Source organism: Ovis aries, chromosome 8 (assembly GCF_016772045.2).
Source record: "Ovis aries strain OAR_USU_Benz2616 breed Rambouillet chromosome 8, ARS-UI_Ramb_v3.0, whole genome shotgun sequence".
Classification (NCBI taxonomy): domain Eukaryota; kingdom Metazoa; phylum Chordata; class Mammalia; order Artiodactyla; family Bovidae; genus Ovis; species Ovis aries.
In genome coordinates this window covers 41,154,719-41,174,663 of record NC_056061.1, presented here as the reverse complement: position 1 = coordinate 41,174,663, position 19,945 = coordinate 41,154,719, and the positions used below count along the sequence as shown (strand labels likewise).

At 37.2% G+C, this 19,945-nt stretch overlaps 1 long non-coding RNA gene across 2 annotated transcripts; it reads right to left on the bottom strand.

The window, feature by feature from the left end:
- Positions 1–1,384: 1,384 nt before the first annotated feature.
- Positions 1,385–19,649, bottom strand: LOC105612960 (uncharacterized). Of its 2 annotated transcripts, XR_006060613.2 has the most exons (5): positions 19,250–19,649; positions 6,411–6,506; positions 5,746–5,837; positions 5,257–5,332; positions 1,385–3,216 (listed from the first exon to the last, which is right to left on the bottom strand). It is a non-coding gene; the product is annotated as an uncharacterized LOC105612960 (long non-coding RNA). The 2 variants fall into 2 exon arrangements; XR_009601523.1 differs by lacking the exon at positions 6,411–6,506.
- Positions 19,650–19,945: the final 296 nt, after the last annotated feature.

Sequence of the window (19,945 nt, the reverse complement as noted above, 5' to 3'; positions counted from 1 at the left end):
TGTGGGATATCTATCATTATGTTCTATAAAGTTACTCTGATAAATTCTCTTTCATGGGAATTAAGTCTTAATTGGCTTTATTGACTATGTCTAAGGTTAAAGAACTTTTGAAAAAAATTTAAATTAGAGATAGTTGGTAAAATATGATTGACAAAGTTCATGCTGCTTCTATTTTTCCCATGAAAAGGCTACCAAAATGAATATAAAGAGAAAAGAATATCTACCAGGCAACTAGGAAAATGATAGAATTAAAAAAAAACTTTCTCTGAAAGTTGTTTGCTACATAAAATATGGTTTGGACCAAACTAATAAAGTATACCAAAAGATGATACATATTTATCAAGGTCTTTAACAATTACATATTCACCTTGATTCAAATAGCAGACACCTGGGAGACTCAAATAAAGATACATTTTTGGAATAAGTTAGAATGTTAAGAGAAGTAGACGGGCAAAGGGGAAAACAAAAAAAATACCTGAGTGGGCCATTTTCACTATACAGAGGAAATCATGTTTAAATGAATATACCTAAAAAGGAACCAAAAAAGTGAAAATAATGAGAAAGAGATAGTAGATATGGGAAAATCAATAGGAGATGTAAAATATGGAGAAGAAAGAGGGTAAATGGAGAAGAAAACAGTAAATAGAGCAGAAAAACATTGCACTGCTGGTGGTAATGCAAACTGATACAACCACTATGGAGAACAGTGTGGAGATGTCTTAGAAAACTAAAAATAGAACTATCATATGATTTAGCAATCCCACTACTGGGCATATGCCCTGAGAAAACCATACTTCAAAAAGACACATGTGCCCCAATATTCACTGCAGCACTATTTACAACAGCCATGACCTAATGAATGGAAAAAAAAAAACTAAAGATGAATGAATAAAGATGTGGAACAATAAAAAGGAACAAAACTGGGTCATTTGTAGTGATGTGGATGAACCGGGAGTCTGTTATAGACTGCAGTAAGTCAGAAAGAGAAAAGCAAGTATCGCATATTAATGCATATGTATGGAATATAGAAAAATCACACAGATGATCCTGTTTGTAAGGCAGAAATGGAGACACAGACAAAAAAATGGACATATTGACCCAGGTGGGGAAGGGGAGGGTGAGATAAACACAGAGTATAGGGTTGACATATATATACTACCGTGCGTAAATAGGCAGCAAGTGGCAAGCTACTGTGTAACACAGGGAGCTCAGCTTGGTGCTCTGTGATGACCTAGTAGGGTGGGATGGAGGTGGTGCAAGGGAGGTTCAAGAAGGAGGGAGGCTATGCATACATATGGCTGATTCACTTCAATCAGTACAGCAGAAACTGACACAACATTGTAAAGCAATTATACTCCAATAAAAAACAATTTAAAGATGCAAATAAAGTAGACAAGAGCTGAGTTTATTAGGAAAAAAATAGTGTTGTTCCAAAAAAAAGAGTCATGATGAAGTTATTGAGTATCAAACAAAGGTATCAGGCAGAAAACTAACGCATTCAAATATTTGAATTATAAATCAGCTTGTATAAGTAAAAATGCTTTTAAAAAGAATATCAATACTGAAATATAACACTGATGTGAATCTATTGGAAAATATATATACATGTATATATATATATATAATATTGAAATTAAACCAACCAGGACATAAATCTAGAATCTTTATTTTAATCACTTCCGGAAAAAAGATATTAATAGGTATTAATAATGCCAGGATAAAAATAACTAAGAAAATTCTGGTGTTTAGATGATAGAAGTTGAGAGCATATGTATACATGTGCTAATATATGCATATTTCAGAATATGGAATGAATAGGTATCATCTTAAGTAGGTAAATAAATTAAAAAAGAAAAACCTCCCCTTCACCCTACTAGAATGGACTACAAAGGTATCAGTCACCCACAGACCATCCAGATTTATCTTTGCTGTGTAAACAACAGTTTTGAACAGTGTTCCAGTCTTTGGGTGAAACCTTCCCCTGTACAGCTGACAGCTAATCTACAAACTTTTCCATCCCTCACCCAACATCTGCGAGGCTCTTCTTCACCCAGTCCTATAAAAAGTTAGAATATGGTGGTGACAGAGTCCCATTCATACAGTAGCATTCTTTGCAATTTCCTATTTCAGTTTCACTGTGTATGTCTCTCCAAGGAAAAATAAGAATGTAAAGGGACAACATGCTTCATCTTACTGTTCCTCTAATTATAAATTTCCCTAATAAAGTTTGTTTCTGTGTCTGTACCAGGTGCCACTGTGACATTTGCCTTTACCTGCCACTCTGCAAGACCATACCATTCTACAGGACAAATTCGTGCTGCTGTCTCTTTAAAATATTTATATCCTTTTTAAGCACCAAAGTTCTATTTGATACATAACAATTAATTAGATCATAAATTCACTAGTTACATTTTAGTGTTCTTAATAAGATTTCAGGGAAACCAAATTTTCATCAGCAATACCTCCACAAATCATATTTTAGAATGTTACTTCTGAAGGTAATAATTTCAGTATTTTATTGATTCTAATTACATGTAATTTGAAGTGCATACTTTTCTATTCTGGGGGTGCATCAAATGCAGCCCTCAATATCACATACATGATGTGGGAAAGTGATCCAGCATTGCAAGTCATCTGTAATTATAAGACTCATAAACTTAAGAAAAAGTAGAAACATATAAACTACAAAGATAAATATTCTTTAAATGATAGTAGAAATATAATCAGTTGCCTAAATTTTAAATTGTATTTCTTGCAATATATAATAATTATGTATTAGGTAGTATATAGTCTGTGCTGCTTTAAGAGAGCTTACAATATAGTTCTTCAAGCAAAAGTGGAAGCATATTATTCTCTCTTGTGCAACAGCCTCAGACAGAGGGGCAATCAGAGTAGTTCTCTACGAAGTCATACAAGGATGCAGATGCCATCCTGCTGCTTTGTCCTGTCTTCAGTTAGTATTTATATATATGATTACAGTGAATTCACACCATAATTTCTATGTTTCAATTTGAGCCAAGAGTAGAAAAAAGAAATGAATGGTAAGCAACTTCTTTCTGGAGTTGTGATTGCTTGTAGGCTTGCACACATAACCCACCTTCATATTCCATGAGGCGGAATGTAGTCATGTATCTAGACCTGTCTCCAAGGGAAGCTGGGAAATACAGTTTGTAGCTGGATAGATGTAGCTGAACTTGAACTTGGAGGTTTCTGTTACTGCAAGAAAAAAAAAAAATAGAAACAATTAATTTGTGTGTGTGTGTGTGTGTGTGTGTGTGTGTGTTGCAGATTGCTACCCAACTTTCTATGCAAGGAGAAGCAGTAAAAAGGTCTTTTGTACAGATGTCTTCTGTAAATTTTTAAAGAGGTCACTGAAAAACAGCCAGAATGCAGGATATCAAATGTTTCACCATGTTTTCCTTGTCTAATTCTAAAAATTTTCTCTAAGATCTGTTTTCTTATTTTAAGTTTCTCTTCCTAGTCCTGAAGGAAACTCAGCAAAAAAGCAGAAGGGGTTTACTCCTCAGCCCAAATTGATCTCAAAGGGATGAAACTGCTAGTATTTGGATATCCCAGCACCTAAGCACTTCATGACTACCCTTATCAGAGGTATTCCTAAGTGTATGTAGTAAGTTCCTATGACCCAATGACACAAAATTTGCATTCATTCATTTACTACTATAAATAGTAAACTCCATCACTTCTTACATTCTACTGCTACAGTCCTACAGCAAGCTATGACCTTCTAAACACCAGGGATGCTGCAACTGGTCCCCACACTTCAATCTCTCCTTCTAAGAGGAATTTTCCATGTAGTACCTCCAAGTGATTATGAATCAGATAACATCACCATTCTACTGAAATTCCCCACAGATATCCCCATCACAATTAAGATAAATCGCATATTTTTTATCATGACCCTCCAGGTTTTAACCCAGGCTTACCTCTTCAACCCCATCTTCTATCCCTCTGCTGAGCAATCAGATCACCTATATTAATCTTCAATTGCATAAAGGATGACATAGAACATATTATTTTCTCTCGTTATGATCAAGGACCTCATTTCTGTACTTTCATCATTGAAGATGATAGTAACCTCAATTGTAAGCCCTGTAATACAGCGGTCTCCAACCTTTTTGGCACCAGGAACCACTTTAGTGCAATACAATTTTTCCACAGACCTGTGCAGTAGGATGGTTTCAGGAGTCTCATTAGGAGCTCACAACCTAGACTGCTTGCATGTGAAGTTCACAGTAGAGTTTGTGCTCCTATGAGAATCTAATGCCACCACTGACCTGACAGGAGGTGAAGCTCAGGTGGAAATGCAAGTGATCTGGAGTGGGTGTAAATACAGATGAAGCTTTGCTTGCTGCCAGCCACTCACCTCTGGCTGCGCCACAGACTGCTACCAGTCCATGATCTGGGGGTTGGGGCCCCTGCTATAATAGATCTTTTCTCTAAGATCTGTTTTCTTATTTTAAGCTTGCATGTGACAGAATATTTAAAAAGCAGAGACATTACTTTGCCAACAAATGTCCATCTAGTCAAAGCTATGGTTTTTCCAGTATATCATGTATGGATGTGAGAGCTGGACTATAAAGAAAGCTGAGCATCAAAGAATTGATGCTTTTGAACTGTGGTATTGGAGAAGACTTTTGAGAGTCCCTTGGACTGCAAGGAGATCCAACCAATCCATCCTAAAGGAAATCAGTCCTGAACATTCATTGGAAGGACTGATGCTGAAGCTGAAGCTCCAATACTTTGGCCACCTGATTCGAACTGACTCATTAGAAAAGCATCTGATGGTGGGAAAGATTGAAGCTGGGGAGAGAAGGGGATGACAGAGGTTGGGTAGCATCACCGACTTGATGGGATGCTCTGGGAATGGACAGGGAAACCTGGCATGCTGCTGTCCCTGGGGTCACAAAGAGTTGGACATGACTAAGTGACTGTACTGAAGGGTCACGTCTAGGGCCTTTGAGAAAATCCTGTCACAAATAGTTACTTTGTTTTCTGATTTGCTCCTTGCATTTCTCTTCATAACCAGACTCTGCTGGAATTTAACTTCTTGCTAGTGATGTGCCAATAGGATGTGGAAGGGAAGCACAGATAATCGTGGGCTAGTATACCGAACCCAGGGCTTCCCTGGTGGTTCAGAAGGTAAACAATCTGCCTACAATGCAGGAGACCCAGATTCAATCCCTGGGTTGGGAAGATGCCCTGGAAAAGAAATAGCTACCCATTCACTATTCTTACCTGGGGAACTCCATGGACAGAGGAGCCTGGTGGGCTACAGTCCATGGGGTCACAAAAGTCAGACACGACTGAGCACCTAACAAATACAAAACACACACATAATGAAGTCAGTCTCTTAGGTCTCCAAAGGCAGAGCAAAATCTCAGTATGGAGACTGGAGGAGGATCTGCTGTATATACATTCGTTACTACTAATACAATAGATACTGGAAGATAATCTACTACTAGACACTACTAGATAATATAATAGATAATAATTTCTCCAGAATATTTTGTATTTCATAAGCATCACATTGCTTATTATTCTTATAAGTGATTTGAGCCCCACCTACCATGATTACTTCAAAAATTTTCATATCAGTGATATTTCTGGATTGTTGCTCACTCTTTCAATTTGGGTCACACAAGGTCCCAGAAAATGGAGAAGAGCTCTTATCTCAACTAGTGGTGTCAAGAAAGAGGTCACTCCTCACTTCAATCTTTGACATACCTTGCCTCCACAGTGAATTTTGCTTGTACAATCCCAAAGGATAAGACTTGCAACTACAAAGACTCATATTTTATCCCAGTGATTTCTTCTTCCTGAGGAGGTGATACATAATGGCTTAATTAATAATATAGAACTTAGAATCAGGCCACCTGGCACACCAAGTAATTTATTGGCTATGTGATCTAAAACATGTTATTTAAGCTTTCTTTCTCTCAGTTTCCTCATCTATAAACTAAAGATAATAACAGCACCTATCTCAAGGTTTTTAAGAAGGTCAAATAGAATTAAATCCTGAAGACCTTCTCAGAATTTTACACAGTTTAAGTCCTTAGTAAATATGTTTGATATTGCTGTGACGGATGTATTCTGAAAGCCAGAGCAGAGAATAACCTCCATCGTGCCTCCTCCCACAACCCCAGGGCAGAAGAGGTTCATTAATTCCTTGGTTAAGTAGAAGGAAATGTGGAAAGTGGGCTAATGATTCTAAAGGTAGAAAAAAAAATGATGAAATTAAATTAGCACTGTTATTCTTCAGGCTTTTTCCTATTAATAAATAACTTCCCTAAACCAATCTCCCCCTCCCCTTCCAATATTCCCTTCCCTTGTGCTCACTGTCTAAGGTCTTTTAACCCCTTTCTCAGGTCAGACATACTACTTCAAGTTACCTGCCTCAAGGAGAGCAGGTCCTAGTCCCTTCTTATAAACTGTAATCTCTGCTGCTTTGAACCATGTCCGTATGCCATCTACTCTGTTTCTGGAGCCTGCAGTGGGAAGACACTAGATTGATTCCCATAAGATAGGAAACAGAAGGATTGAGGACCACAACTCTAATCTCTTCAGCCACTGTGAAGTGCTGCAGCCAAATTATCTTACTGCAAATATGATTCAACAGTATGAGAGTCAGACTATTTCTTGAAAATAAGACAATCTAGTCTACACGTGGTATATTATTTATTCACTCATTAGGTAGTATAATGAAGGGCTACTCGAATTGACTAAACGACTTACATGTTCACCTGGACAAAAGCACCATGTTCATATAATTATTTTATAATCTGGTCATTTTTAACAATAGTTACAGTTTCATGCCAGCACACTCTAGAAATGGCAATTTCACAGTACTTTTATATACAGGCACATGTTATACATTCATAGTCTCTAGTTTTCTCTCTAGAGGGTTTGGCCTGAAGGGCAAGGATGGCAGAGTGGAAGGATTACAAAAGGCACATGAAAGCAGGAAGTACAGAGAGATCCGTATTTTAAATACCAACTTACCTTTTATAAGTTATATGACCTTAAGCATGATTTAATCTCTCTCAGCTTCAGTTTTTCTGGTCCTAAAATGTAGCTAATTATATTCATTATTTAAAATTAGATCTAAATAGAAAATATACCCAGGAGTAAGTTAGACTTTAGAATATCTATTTTCATCTTGGTAATCTAGATTAGAAAACACTGATTAAATTCTAAAGCCAAAATTAAGTAGTTTATTACTCTCAACTAAACAAAGCAGTCGGAACAGTTTTAGTAATTTCCATACTGGACAAAAGAAGCAGGAAGTCCTCAGAAGACAGTATCCTCACATGAGTTTCCCTAGTTTCACTGCTTAGAAATATGCTTTCTCTTCCCATAAGGAAAAGTGAGTGAAAGGGCAGGATGGAAGTAAGACCAGCAACTTTCCCTTCAGTACTGTTCTCTCCTGGAAAGAGTAGCTACTCAGTTGTAAAGAAAATTGTCAAATGAAAGATAAGAACTACTCTCCAATGCCAGCTTCACTGGACACTTGTAAAGACTAAAGAAGGCTTCCCAGAAGGTGCAATGGTAAAGAATCTTCCTATCAGTGCAGGAGACACAAGAAACAGGTTCTATCCTTGGGTGGAGAGGATCCCTTGGAGAAGGAAATGGCAACCCACTAAGTAATCTTGCCTGGGAAATCCCACAGACAGAAGAGCCTGGCAGATTATAGTCCATGGGATCACAAAGAGTTGGACATGACTGAGTACAATAATAAGGACTAAAGAAGATGACAGTAAATGTTTAGCAAAGCACTGGTCATACAAAGGAAGCTCAGTGCTTTATGAATTTTTATCACTGTTGTTGTTACAATAAAGTTTAATAAATCTGAAGTGAAGATGGCTGAGAACTTGTCTTAACATACAATGGACTGGTTGTTTCTCTAATATAGCAAATCCAATTTTATCAATCTACCAAACCAGTCCATTCTAAAGGAGATCAGCCCTGGGATTTCTTTGGAAGGAATGATGCTAAAGCTGAAATTCCAGTACTTTGGCCACCTCATGCGAAGAGTTGACTCATTGGAAAAGACTCTGATGCTGGGAGGGATTGGGGGCAGGAGGAGAAGGGGACAACAGAGGATGAGATGGCTGGATGGCATCACGGACTCGATGGATGTGAGTCTGAGTGAACTCCGGGAGTTGGTGATGGACAGGGAGGCCTGGCTTGCTGTGTGTGATTCATGGGGTTGCAAAGAATCGGACACGACTGAGCGACTGAACTGAACTGAACTCAAACCAAGTTATAGTCCCTTCACCCACCCCCATAATTAGCTTCATGTAAGCCTTAAATTTCATGGTTAAACAGTCAATTTCTGACCTTCTAAGAAGGAAACATAATTCACTCTTCCAGTGTCCTTCCTCTTTTCCCAAATCCTACAGATTCCAGTTACTTAAAAATTCTACTAAATACAGTTTAAGTTGAATTTAGTTTTCATTTAATATGAGACCTAAAACAAATATTCATAATTTAGAAGGGACCTTGAAGGTAATTTAATTGTATTATATATTCTTCACTTTGTATATAATTTTCTTTTACAGTTAATATATTTCTGACTCTAGAAAAAGATATTACTTAAAAACTTTCTTCTGTGAATATCTCATTCTAACTTGTCAGAACCACAAATCACAAAAATTTTCAAATGAGTTAGCATGAGGTCATCATCACCTCCACCAGTTAACCCAACCTTCATTCCCACAAATATCATGCTTATAAATGACAGTGCTTTTCCACAGTATTACAGTCACTGAGGTTGAAAAAGTAGGTTATTCATAGGAAAAATTAAAGTTTAAGCATGAGTTTCATAGCTGTAAGACAGTCTTTAAACTGTAAATGTCTTAATTTTTAGCAAATAATTATTGAATTACCTTTATCAAGTATATATGCATTTATTGTTTAATTCTACAATTATTCCTACAGTACTACCTCTGTTATTTATTAGAGATAGAGCATTAAAAATATGCCTGCTGCTGCTGCTGCTGCTAAGTCACTTCAGCTGTGTCCGACTCTGTGTGACCCCATAGACGGCAGCCCATCAGGCTCCCCCGTCCCTGGGATTCTCCAGCCAGGAATATTAGAGTGGGTTGCCATTTCCTTCTCCAATGCATGAAAGTGAAAAGTGAGAGGGAAGTCACTCAGTCGTGTCCAACTCTTAGCAGTCGTGTCCAACTCTTAGTGACCCCATGAACCGCACCTACCAGGCTCCTCCGTCCATGGGATTTTCCAGGCAAGAGTACTGGAGTGGGGTGCCATCACCTTCTCCGAAAAATATGCCTAACAATAGGTTTTTCCTCTGAAGTCCTCACAGTCTCATAAAGGGAGACAACAACTTATTTTATACTACAAAGAAGGCAGTGATTCATAGCAAGATAGAGTTGTGAAAAAAGTAATATGGAAAGAGCAAAGAGCTATTAGTTCTACTTTTGGAGCCTGGGTGATACTTACAAAGACACCATCTGAATTGGTCATTTCAATTGCAGCTCTTCAGTGTGTACTTTTTATTTCAGTAGACATTTTTTACAAACTTTGTCCTACTTAACTTTTCTGTGTTTCCATATTTACCATTATGGCTATGCGGTCATTTGGAGGATTTCACAAGAAAACAAGAAAAATTGTCTCAGGACTCACAATTGTGTTTCTTGGAAACCTGAAATTTTATGAAGCTGTTTCAAGAATTCTACAACTGTTTGACTCAAATAGAAACTATACTAAGAAGCAACTTAATTAAAGTTATTATGTACTGTGAGCAGATTAACTTTTCAGGGAGGTTATAATACATTTAAAAAAATATTGGACTAGAGGTTCTCTTGCTATCTCTGTGTATGTATTTGAACATACATGTCTCTTGCCATTGGTTAGAAAATTGCATCACTGCTCATTTTTTAATTAATGACTGCTTTCAAGAGTGAATAAATAAGTGCAATATTAGAATATATACACCTCACTCTTTCTAAAATACCAGACAAGCTTCAGACAATGTTCTCAAGATAGTGTAAAAGATGCACAAAAAATCAACAAATGAAATTATAATACAGTGTAATAGATCATTTTAATGATTATGGTATAATTTTAATAAAGTTAAATATATGTAAAATATAAGTAGACAGCACAGCCAAAATTAAATAAATAAAACTAAATATATATACATATACAGGTATATATATGTGTGAATGTAGAGATATTTTTCAGGTATTGGTTAGAATCTAAAAGTAGTTTTCTTAGTAGAAACATGTAATTTATAAATAAATTTGACTGTAAGAAAATTATATTGATAAGGATTGGTATAAAACAATCTGAAACACACCAGACTCAAGTGATTCTCAAATAATACCAACACACTCACTGCAGTGGTTAGTATTTATTAGAACCATTCATCAAACAATAGAAAAAGTAACGAAAGCATAATCAGAAACTGTGAAAATTAACTTTTTCAGAAATTTAGAAATTTACCTAAGGCTCACAACAATCTGAAGAGCAGTTATTAAAGAATAAAAATGGTTGGATAGCCATAAGAGTTTTGTCACATTTTAACTTCTGTTCCAAATTTCCTCTCTCTAGCTTTGCACTGGCCTGGAAACCAACAGTTTTATAACCTTACTAACTGTGAAAATCAGCAACCTAGCAGTGACTAGTGAAGGTAAATTGTGTAGGAATCCCACGACCAGAGAAATTTTAGTGAGTTGATCTGCCTGGCAGTTAAAATCACAGGGCTTTTCTTTATTTACCCTGACTCAGTGCTCACACTAACACAGTGGAAAGAATCTTCTCCCCAGGGTATTTGTTGAAAACAATCAGTGGTAACTATTCCACATCACATTTGCCTGAAGCAGTGAGACAATATAGGGCAAGCAAGAAGTTGTACAAAAAATTAAAGAGATTTGGTAAATGACATGTTCATAGGGATATTTAAACAGCTTCAATATATTCCTGGTAATTAAGAAGGATCTAAATAAGCATAATTAATATATATTAAATAGTCTCATAAAAGATAATGCTGAAAGACAGAAAATTTACATGAATAAGAAAATATTAAGGAAAATACAGATATAAGCAAGGGCAAATTGTACACAGATTTTCTGATGGTTGAGATGTTACTGAATTCATGACATTGGTGTTCAATGCCATTCAAACCTGGGAGCTAAAAACCACAATTTCCTTCCTCTTAACTTTCTCCCTACTTCTTCCTTCCAAAGCCAAGGGCGAAGCAATGCCACACTAAGTAGCCTAGAATTGCATGGTCAGAAAACCATCACTTCTCACCTTGTCAGCTGTATACTATCAATTAATTAATTAATTAAGGCACAGCTATTTTCCAGCAGGTTACATCACAGCCATCAGACAACAGCCTATGAAAAGAAGTCATATTCTCAACAAAAGAAAAATTTATTCTTAAGAAAATGATAACATCATAATCTGAAAAACTTTAAATGCTCGTATATATTGTCTACACAGAGATAAAGTATGCAATCATATCTATAAAGCAAGAATAGTAAATGATGTAGCAAGAAAAGCGACTATCAATCAAGAAGAAATTTTGCAAAAAAAAAAAACACCAAATTTTGCAAAGAACCACATCAAGACCTTGTTAAAGGAAAATATAATTATTAAAATAAACAACAATAACAAAACATTTCAATAGATAGGATAAGTAGAAGACCAGACTTATTTACATGTAAAATTGGTAAACTAGAAAATTAAATTAAGAAATAATTTCAAATGACAGCAAGGATTAAAAGAGGTAAGTTTGAAAGATGTCTGAGAGGAAATAGAAGCTGATTCAAATGTCTCAACATTTGTTCTTTTGGAGGTCTCTATACCCCACACTTTTGATTCAAAGAATTCCAAAAAGAGTTTTGCCTTTTTTTCTTGGTTAGACTTTATTATCGGAGAAGGAAATGGCAACCCACTCCAGTACTCTTGCCTGGAAAATCCCATGGACCGAGGACCCTGGCAGTCTTCAGTCCATGGGGTCGCAAAGAGTCGGACATGACTGAGTGACTTCACTTTTCACTTTCAGGGTTTATTATAGCACAAGGTTACACAGCAGAAGTAGTATGAAAAATGCATGCAATGGATGGAGTCCAGAAATCATGAGTAATCTACTGAGTCTTTCTATGCCTCAGCACAGAATGTGTTTTGCCTCTAGTGGTGAACCACAGTAACCTGTGGTTACTGCTCAAGTAAAACATCCACTCAAGCCTTCAATGTCTGATGCTTTAAGGGGGCTGTCACATAAGCATATCCTGCTAAGTAACCAATCATTATAATTGAAACCCAGCATCCCAAAAAATGACACCAGGTGCACATCGTCAATCTCAATTTTTGTGCAAGGCAATCCTGACAAGGTAGAATAAGCAACGCAATCCACTCCTCTAGGTGTGTAAAAAAATATCTTTAATCATTAACTTGAAAAGCTTTCTAACAGCCACATTCAAAGACATTTTTGGTTCAATCATGGAACCAGGCTTACATGGAGGTATACAAAAATGGAGCGATCAGAGAGGCTATATTAACTCTTTATTCATATTTGTCTAAGGCAATTCATAGAAGAAAATGAAAAAAAAAAAAAAAAGGAAAGTGTTTAAAAAAATTCTTGGTAACAATTTCCTAGAACTAAAGATTTAATTATTTTCATATGTATGTATCTGTGTGTATCTGTTAGGTGCTCAGTTGTGTTCAACCCTTTGCAACCCCATGGACTGTAGCCCACCAGGCTCCTCTGCCTATGGAATTCTCCAGGCAAGAATACTGGATTGGGTAGCCATCCCCTTCTCCAGGGGATCTTCCTGACCAAGGGATTAAACCCAGGTCTCCTGCATTGCAGGCAGATTCTTTACCATCTGAACCACCAGGGATGCCCTGGAAAAGGCCTGCTGCTGCTGTTGCTGCTGCTGCTAAGTCACCTCAGTCATGTCCGACTCTGCGCAACCCCATAGACTGAAGACTGCCAGGCTTCCCCGTCCCTGGGATTCTCCAGGCAAGAACACTGGAGTGGGTTGCCATTTCCTTCTCCAATGCATGAAAGCGAAAAGTGAAAGTGAAGTCCCTCAGTCGTGTCTGACTCTTAGCGACCGCATGGACTGCAGCCCACCAGGCTCCTCTGTCCATTGGGTTTTCCAGGCAAGAGTACTGGAGTGGGGTGCCATTGCCTTCTCCGTGGAAAAAGCCTACCAAGTGTCAAATAGTATGAAACATTCAAGTGACACTTCTGAGAAAAATAGAAATAAATCAATATACCCACAAGTGAACAACGAGAAAAGAGTGGCTACTTAAAGAGAAATAAAAATTAGACTAACACTAGCAATATTGGAAAGAACCTATTAATAGAGTACAAATTTTCTTAGAGTCTCTTGTTGAGATTTGATCCATTACATGAACAGGCTAAAGCAGAAAAACAAAAAGACACTTTGGCCACATTTGCATTATGAGTTCCAGCCTCAGCTCATCCTTCAGACGTTTATTAAACAAGAGGAACTGAAAATTGAGGTGTATAGGTGAATATACACACACATACAGTAAGATACACTAGTCCAAAATTAGCATAACCAAAGCTAGTAACAGCCTTAATATTTTTAAAAAATAGAATTCATGGGGCAGAAAAGCTATGAAAAGACAGGGGAGAACCTTAAATGCATATTACTAAGTAAAAGGAATCCATTTGAAAAGGTTACATATCCTGTGTGACATTCTGGAAAAGGCAAAAGAAATGAAAAAAGTCAGTGGTCCCCAGGGGTTAGGGAAGAAGGAGGGAGAAACAGGTGGAACAAAAGATTTTAGGGGAGTGAAACTATTGTGTATGATTTTCCACTGGTGGACATATGTCATTACACAGTTGTTAGACCCACAGAATGCACAACACCAAATTGAGTCCTCATGTAAACTGTAGACTTGGGGTAACTCTGCTTTAGTATAAGTTCACCATTTGGAAAAAATGTACCACTCTGGTGCAGAATGTAAATAGTGACAGAGGGTATGTGTTAGGTGGGAATACAGATATAACTGAACTCTCTACCTTCCGCTCAATTTTGCTGTGAATCAAAAACTTTTCAAAAAAATTAAGTCTATTAAAAGAGAGAGAGAATGCACTTAAACATTAGTAATATAATTCAAAATTATTTTTAAATGGATAGTTTTCAGTGCACTCGGAATTTGCAAATTGATTTAAATGCTTAGCAGTATTTTAATAATAATACAAAAAGAACACAGGACCTAAAAATTAATAATGAAAACCCTGAGGAGAAGGGACAAAAGATGAGAATGCAATATTAATAAATCAATACAAGTTTGTTATTCAAGAAAATGAAAACAAGATTTATATTATCATAAGCATAATCATTTTAAAATACCTTTTGAAAGCTGACAAACACAACAGATAACATTTATGAAGAGCTGACTATATTTCAGGCACTCTTGCTGAAGATTTTGTGTGTAATAACTGTAAATCATGGTAAAAATTCCTATAAATTGGGTACTGATATTTTCATTTTATAGATGAGGGAAATGATAAAGTATTTTAATAAATTTTCTAGTATAGAAATGTTGTTTCTCTTAAATTTTTGAGAAAAATTCACACTTGGTGATGACATCTTGTCCTTTTAATACTCTTTTAATCAATTAATGTGTTAGGGTTTATTTGTTAATATTTTAGCTAGAATTTTCCACTGATGCTCCTAAGTAAGTTAGGGCTAGAATTTAATACCTCTGTTTATTGTCTGTACATTTGGACTCTCATATCTTAAAAGTATTAAGGCTTCTAATAGTGTACTTCATGCTTTCTTGTACATGTATAATTTCTGATATGTTGGGTTGGCCAAAAAGTTCGTTCAGGCTTTACATCAGAACGAACTTTTTGGCCAACTCAGTAGTTATGTTGGTGTTATACTGTTTGGTACATAAATATTCCTGCCAGGCTCCTCTGTCCATGGAATTCTCCAGGCAAGAATACGGGAGTGGATGGCCATTCCCTTCTCAAGACATATGTATTCATAATTCTTTTGTATGCATATGAAAGTACCTATTACTATAACCATAAATTATCCTTCTTCATTTTGTTTAATGGTTTGTATGAGTTTTGTTTAATGGGTTTCTGGTTTGTATGACATCTAGCCTCCAATCAAGAGTATGTATTTGTCAGTTATTTTTGCCTATCCTTTTATTTTTCTAATATTCTGAGTTATCTTGTAGGTATAAAATTTTATTTTGTTTCATTATCCAATCTAAAATGTCTACTTTCTTATAGAGGATGAGATAATCCTATTCACATTTAATAATATTAAGGATATGTTTACTCAGTTCTGCTATATTATTTTATGTTAGGTTTTTGCTTTTTAACATCATAAAATTCCTTCACTCTGTGATCTGTTTTTTAAAATTTATTTCTATATATGTGTATTCTCAGTGTTTATGGTCTATTCTTTGATGCTTTTATTTCTTTGTTACTTATGCAAAAACAATTGCATTTTCCATTTTTACAGTATATCTATTAGTTTGCTAAAACAAGTAATGATAAAAATTAGTATTTAATATTACCTTGATTACAGTTTATTCTTGTATTGTTAAATATGTTAGACCACTTATTTGTCCCTTTGATTGATTTTCTTTGACTCCCAGCATTAGACAATCAATGCCTTTATATCTTAGCTTTTTCTTTTTGCCCTTCTCATCCAAACTCTGTTTAGATATATATTATTATATTGTCTGCATCTATGAGATTCATATTCTATCATTTTGCTGTAATTCTTACATTCTCGTATTTCAGGTCAATAATTAAATACATTCAATGCTCACAACTATTCCTTGATCCAAGATTATCACTTCTATTTATCACTTAGAAGCTAAAATCCAAACTCTATACTGCGGATAGGTTCATGAGAATAACATTCCCTTAGTTTTTGGATGTTCAAACTTTGTTTACAACTATGATATTTGAAAGTGAAAGTGAAGTCACTCAGTCATGTCCAACTCTTTGTGACTCTGTGCGCGTAGCCTACCAGGCTCCTTCATCCATGGGATTCTCCAGGCAAGAATACTGAAGTGGGTTGCAATTTCCTTCTCCAGGGGATCTTCCCAACCCAGGGATCAAACCCGGGTCTCCCTCATTGGAGGCAGATGCTTTAACCTCTGAGCCACCAGGGAAGATATGATATTTGAAGGACTGGCTAAATAGGAAAAGCCTTAACTCTTATGCTAGCATTTGGTGGACTTTGGTATCTTGTTATAGTAAAGAATCTTGAAGCCAATCTCAGTATTTTCCTTTGTAAGTCAGTGATTGCTTTTTTCATCTCTTTCAGCCCCAAAGATTCTTTATTATATTTACATTCTAGTTATTGTATTATGATATATCTTGGTGGTGACAATTTTTTTGTGATCACTGTATCCTTTAAAAATGAAATTTCAAGTCTTTCAACTTCATGAATGTTTTTTTCTTTAATATTGAAGATTTTTTTCATAATTTGTATTTTCTTGTTTTTGCCTGTCTTCTCCATCTTTCATATTCTCTCTAATCCTATTCATCTCTTTCTTTATTTCAAGTTCCTTTTACTAGTCTTTCTTATTTTTTGTGCTCTTTCCCTTACAGTGTTTATCTCAGTGTATATTCTTCCATAGTAATTCTTAATTTGTGGTGTTATAATCTTAGTTTTACTTTTTACTTAAGTTTTACCAGCTTTTGGTCATCATCTTCCATTGCAGCTTCAACCCCACCCAATGAAATTCTTGCCTAACACCTTGTAGTTTTCATTCACAGAAGCAATGTCCTTATGACAATTCATGGCAGAATGTTAGAGCAAGTTTTTCAACTTCTCCATGGCAACATTGTTATGGCGTGTTTTCTTCAACGATTGGTCATTTTGGTGCTCCTCTATATGTTTCTCCTATATTATTCTTGTGTTGATACTGTTCCCATTCTTTTTTATAATCACTCATAATTAACCAAGTTAAATTTTTCTCCTCTAGTTTCCTGGGAAAAGGAGAGGGGAAAATAGCCATCTAGAATTTGCAAAGGGTCTATATTCCTTTCCCCTTAATCTTGTTGATGTCTATAAGTTAATTAAAAAGTATTATTTTCTTTGGGTTTAAAACTTATCATAGTCATTATCACCTTTCTTGGTGATAAAACACTTTTATTGGATCACTAGACTAAGCTTCACAAAGGCACAGTTACTAAGTTTCTCCACTGTGATATCTGTGAAGCTAAACGAGTTGCCTGCCCACAAGGGGTCCTTATTAAATATGTGTTCAATAAACAGATACATTACATTTCTTTGCTAACCAATCTTTGACATCAATGCAGTATTTATTGAAGGATAGTCTTCACTCTTTCTGATTTCAGAAATTTTAATGTATTTGTTTTCAACTAAGTAAAGACAAAGTCATTGTTTAAAAGGAAGCTTTGTATATTCATTATTTACTTGGCTTCCCAGGTTGTAATGCAACATGCAAGTAAATGAAACAATGTTATAGCACAATGCAACACTAATAAAAATGTAGAAGGGGAAAGGAACACAAAAGGGAAGGGATGCTGTGGTAGAGATGACAGGACAGTTTACACCTAGCCTAAGTTTCTAAATTTAAATTCAAGTCCTCCAGCAGAAGAACTGCGGTGTCATTCCATCTTTTATCGTCCTAGTCTTGTCGCTGGTGGACCAAGTGGATGGGGAGTAAGGAGTTAGAAGCTTATCTTGCTGTGCTTTATAAGTTATCCCTTTTCTTTGTTTGGCTTTAAGGCATTTTAGTTTGCATTTTTTCTTTACCTTTTACAACCACAAAATGAGATTATACAGATATTGCTCTTATAGTTTCATAATCAAATATAGGAGGAATAGGAATATCCTAAAACAGGGGAAAGAAAATAGAGATTTAATTCTCGGTAACCACTCTTTGCCCAAAAAGCTACTTCTATTTGAGGAAAAAAAAAAAAAACCCTGAAAATTTCTGTAATATAGATACAACTGAGAAGACTTAGAAAGTCAAATGAGCTGTAAGTCTTCACCAACCATTTCTTTCCTGTGGTCCTCTTTGAAAGAATAGCATATGGTGAATTTGCATGGTGTAACAGTGAACATCTGGAGACAGTAACAGGTTTTTTAAAGATGAGGTGTGTTAGGAGAGTTTGATATCTCTTGTTCCCTGAGGAGGTGCTTCTCTCACTCAGATTATCAGATAGATGTGAAACCAAATATTTTCATTAACAGATAAACTCTGCAGAACAGATTCTAGAAAGTTGAGAATACCATCCAGTACTACTTCACCACCGTTTTTTCTTCTCACAGGAATGTGTATAGGAAAAACTAGAGGCTCGTCATGAATATTTGAGTATGCCTTACTGCATTAAAAATGTTTCTCCATAGGGCATTTACAATTGAGTGTGCACCTATTTTAACCTGAGTACGTGTTATATTAGACATAGTGAAGTGAAGTGAAGTCGCTCAGTCGTGTCTGACTCTTTGCGACCCCATGGACTGTAGTCTACCAGGCTCCTCTGTCCATGGGGTTCTCCAGGCAAGGATACTGGAGTGGGTTGCCATTTCCTACATACTTAGGTAAAATAAAATACCTGTTTCACTTATTCTAACAGAAAAGGTTAAGTAACTAAAAGCCTAATAATTTGAATAACATATAAACAAAAATCAGAAACTTTTCACAGGAAGTAATGTGGCTACTTTATATGTTAGATTATTTGAGGAGAGTTTTAGGAGACCATTTTTTTCTAATCATATCTTTTATGCATATAATCCACCTGCTCCCTGCCTATCCTCAACTACCAGGTAAAGATTATGAAACTAAATACAGTTCACGGAAATCAGTCAATAACGTCTATTTACCAAAGTGTGGATTCACCCTCTCGATCTTGAGCGTACAGGCACTACAGTATGTTTTCATGCGAGTCTTGCAGTTTGCGAATAAACAGGACTGTTTCACAGTCTAATAAAGCAAAGCAAATCCTAACAGGAAAGCAAAGCCAATTCTAGCAGCATGTGAATAAAAACAAAAAGCTCTGAAATTAGTAATAAAAAAAAGCAATATTTCGCTTAAACTGGCCAAGTCGTGTCCTGATTTTTTAGGATATAGAGAAAAGAGAGGATGAGCGCCAAGACAGAGTGCAATAGACTGCCCCTGCGCCCTTCAGACTGAAACCTTCCTAGATTACTGAGAATGGTCCCAAGAAATCGGGTCAGAGGATTACTAATATATTTACATATATATTTTTTACCTCATTAGCTGGTCTACCCAGGAGGCAAACACTGCCACCCGTGCGCAAGCAACTGCTCCAAGGAGCTGACGGCGGTTGCCTGCATCGAGTTCCCCGCCGGTGGCTCCTTCTGGCCGGACACCCTGTGCCAAAGAGCGCCTGGGGAAGCAGACAGCAATAGAGGAGTACACAGATGTCATGGACGCCTAGGCATGATCGTAATCTGACCAGAAAGGAGAGCGAGGCAAGGCGACCGCCGGCGGATCCGAGTCGGGGAGCCGCGGCAACTGGGCTGCCGGCGGTGCGGGCGCGCACAGGTGCCTCGGGCCGGCGGCGCCGGGAGCTGGCGCAGCCGCCTCCCGGCCTCAGCACTCTCACCAGGGCGCCGAAGACCCGGCTGCGGCCGAGCCTGGCCACCCCCAGCCCGAGCCGCGCGAGGAAGAGCCCAAGGAAAGGGCGCGAAGGGGGAAGGAGGGGAGGGGAGGGGAGGGGGGCGCGGGGGAGAGACCCTACTCCTCCTCCCCGCGATCTCCCCGAGCCCTTCTGGTGGGAACCTTGGCGGGCTCGCGCCCCTCCCTCCCGCCTCCCCACTCTGGGAGCCCGTCTCCCCTCTCCCCTCGCTCCCCCCGCCTCCCTTCTCCTCTCTCGCTCCCTGCCGCGCGCCTCCTCCCCTCCCCCTCGTCTCCCTCCCTCGCAGCGGCGGCAGCAGTAGCCGCT